Source organism: Arachis ipaensis, chromosome B04 (assembly GCF_000816755.2).
Source record: "Arachis ipaensis cultivar K30076 chromosome B04, Araip1.1, whole genome shotgun sequence".
NCBI classification, from domain to species: Eukaryota; Viridiplantae; Streptophyta; class Magnoliopsida; order Fabales; family Fabaceae; genus Arachis; species Arachis ipaensis.
Genome location: NC_029788.2, coordinates 20525365 through 20529024, shown reverse-complemented (window position 1 = coordinate 20529024; position 3660 = coordinate 20525365). Strand labels below are relative to the sequence as shown.

At 31.5% G+C, this 3660-nt stretch overlaps 1 pseudogene; it reads left to right on the top strand.

Moving 5' to 3' along the window:
- On the top strand, positions 425-3256 carry LOC107636221 (annotated as a pseudogene).

Sequence of the window (3660 nt, the reverse complement as noted above, 5' to 3'; positions counted from 1 at the left end):
TTATTTTTGTACATTTAATTATATCTATCTATAATTAATTAATTATACTATGATCACCATTTACTTTTATTATATCTATCTTCTCTTTTTCATCCTATTAAAGAAAAAGGGGGTGAACTGCCTTTGACCTATGTGGTCCCCTCCCTGCAAGGGATTCCCTTTCACGCGAAATGCAGGATTAAACTAACTAAACTAACCAATAAATGGAGTATCTTATATTTGCCTAACAATTTCATATTTATTTCATGTTTTCTTCTTCCTTTTTTTTAATTTTTTTTAATTCAGAAGAAAAACAAGCGAAATTATTTAATTTATTCAAAAATAAAATTTGGTTATGTTTTATGAGAAAAATAAATCAAAATAAAAGAATTTTATAAACTAAATTATAACACATAAACTGAAAAAAAAAATATTACTACGAAAAATGTTTAATGAACACCAAATATCAGTCAATACAGGTTAGCCTATTTCTATAGTTTTTTAATATATATTTTTAATAAAATAATGAAAATAATTAAAGATTTTATAGTAAAATAATCAAATTTGTCACCTGAATAATCAAATTTTTTTATTATAACATAATCAAATTGTTATGAATAATATCTAAAATGGTCTTTAAATTTTTAAACGTGAACTAAAATAGCTACTCATTTCATAAATATTCAAATTAGCCTCTCAAATTAAGTTGAGGATCTCCGATCTCTATCAATTAGTAATAATTCAACTTATTATTACAATGCTTACTTTAGACTTTTTAGTGCCAACATAACATTCCAAAAGATAAAATGACGTAAGCACCACATGAATATCATCAAAATGATATTTTGAATTAATTGATTGAACTGAATTTAGTCTCTACCTCAATATAAAAACCCAAGTCCAAAATGAAAAAATCACATTCATCTTGATCAGTTTCTCTTCCGAAAGCAAGAGATGTAACCAACAATCAAGCACATATTACATAACAAAGATCTAAGCAAAACATTTGAAGGCCAAATATGTAGCAAATCACGGTGATAAATGTGAAATCAGCAATATATAAAGATCTGTAGTATCATTTTCTACAATTTGATAAAACTACAACCAACAATAATACAGTAAGATGCCAGAACTAAATGAAGTCATCCAATAACATGCGACAAGTAACACTTCTACCAAATACCATTGTGACACACACATAACCGCCAAATATAATTGAAAGTATCCACAAAAAGCAAAACAAGTACAAGAGTAGCAGTAGCAGTTAACAGAAACGGAAGAGAAGATGAAGATGAATGTTGTTTTTCATTTTGGAGTTTAGGATTTTATATTGGAGGGATGAAATTGAGCCTTGTAAAGGATAGTAGTGTAGAGAATGGTTAGTTAGCTTGTGACTTAATAAAACTGTTAAGGCAATTAAGAATCTAATAGATTTTTCATATTAGGCAAAGCTGTTAGTTACTCATATTATTAATGTATAATAGGAGTGCAAGTCTTGTATCTAAAACGCAATCAATAATATTGCTACTTGATTTATTTTATTTATTCTCTCTCAATTTCTCTTCTTCATTTACTGTTCTTCATATTCTTTAGATTCTTTTTCAAATCTTCACATGGTATTATGAGCCAAGGTTCTTTCAATATGAGCCATGGTAGTAACACCCACTTTTTCTTCTGATTCCAAGTATTTTCTTCCCGTTATCACAGATTTGTTGCATGAAAACAACTATAGTACATGGCGCAAAACTATACTCATCACTCTACAGAGCCAATATTTAGGAGATTATTTTTCAAAAAAAAAATTTCATCTCAATTTGCTAAAAAAGGTGGAAAACCATCAACTATAAAATCAACTATATGAATTTTTTAACCTCTATGTACCAAGAAACATACCTACTGTACTCAATTCTACTTCTATTTCTAGCAATGTTAATAAAAGAGCACTCACTTAAAAAAAATAGATGTTGATATAATTGCTCTAATGGCATAAGAGACTGAGCCAGCTCTAAAAATTGTTCAAACTATTCTGAATAAATGCAATATTCCTTTCATTAATTCTAGTTCTTTATTACCTATATATATGTGAGTTTTGTTCAATGGCAAAAAATGCGTCAATTTTCATTTAATTTTTTTACATCTATTTATAGTAAGGAGGTTATCAGCCAAAAATTAAATAAAATCACATTAATTTATATTAATAATTAATGAGCAATGCTAGGAACCAAAAGGGTATTAGCAAAAAATCAGCCAAATACTTTTAGGTGAATCCAAAATCTCCATGAGTTAATATATATAGATGTTTCTTCTGCTAAGTATCAGAATATTTTTTTTTATACTAAATGAATGTTCTTTTATATATTTTTCGAATTTTTTTGTACTAGAAATGTGAATGCCTCTATTTCTTTAAGAATTTCATAATTTTTTTTAAATTTTATAGATATTTAATTATTTTTGCTAAAATATAACTGGATATTTCTTTTGTTAAGTATTAGGATGTTTTTTTTCGTATTAAATGAATATTTTTTTTTATTTTTCTATAATTGTTCAAAGATTCTTTTTGACTAAGATCGTAGTTTGCAATCTCTTTAATCATCAAAACGGCACCTAATATCCCAACACGCAGAGAACAACATCCTGATCACGTGGGTAACTTCGAGAACTTGAATCTCCGCGCGACGCACCAGATTGTGGAGTCCGTGCTGCTCGAGTGTTGCGAAGTCGGTGGAAGGAAGGGTTCGAGAAGGCCGCGAGGGAGTGCTACGCAGTGGAACGGATCTGGAAGCTTCTAACAGAGATCGAGGAGCTTCACTTATTGATGGATCCAAACGATTTGATGAAGCTGAAGAAGCAGATCGAGATTCCGTGTTTCGGCGATACGGCGGCATTTTGCTTCCGGTCAAAGGAGCTAGTGGAGGTGACGAAGATGTGTAGGGAGATGAAGAGGATGATGTCGGAGATGTTGGAGGTGGAGGTTGATCCGAAGGGAGGGCCGGGGATAGTTGAGGCTGCGATGAGAGTTCATGCGGAAAAGAAGGAGAGTGTGGTGGAGGTGTTGCAAGCGATGCAGGGAATAGAGGCGGCGATGAAGAGATTCTTCTTCGGTTACAAGTAGGTTGTGGCGGCGATGATGGGGAGTGCGGAGGCTAGCGGGCACCGAGTTGGTTCCAGCGACTCGCTGGTAGAAAAAGAGTGGGTCGCGGTGGGGAAGCGGAGAGGGCCTGACGGTGTGAGAGGAGTCTATGTGTATGATTGTTGGAAGTAAGTAGATTAATGTGAGAGAAAAGATAAACGTTTTTATAGGTTTTAATTAGGTTTACTTAATCTTTTGAATTTTTAAAATTTTGAATTTAAAAAATTTAAAATTAATTAATTATCGATTCCACTAGGGAACCAACTAGCTGAAAAACAAGAGGTCTGTTATAAAAAAGAAAAAACAACATTCCACTACCCTAATTTTTCGAATTTCAAAACTAGAAATACAAAGGATTGGCTTGAGTTGGCTTAAGTTATAGTTGGCTTCCTAGACTTTTTCTTCAAGATATGGTTTTCATTTTTATATTAGTTTTGTTGATGCATTTAGCAAATATACTAGTATCTTTCTTTTGGTCAATAAATCAAAAGCTTTTAAAGTCTTTAAACAATACAAATTGAGGATGGAGAAGTAAACAGGACACTCCATTT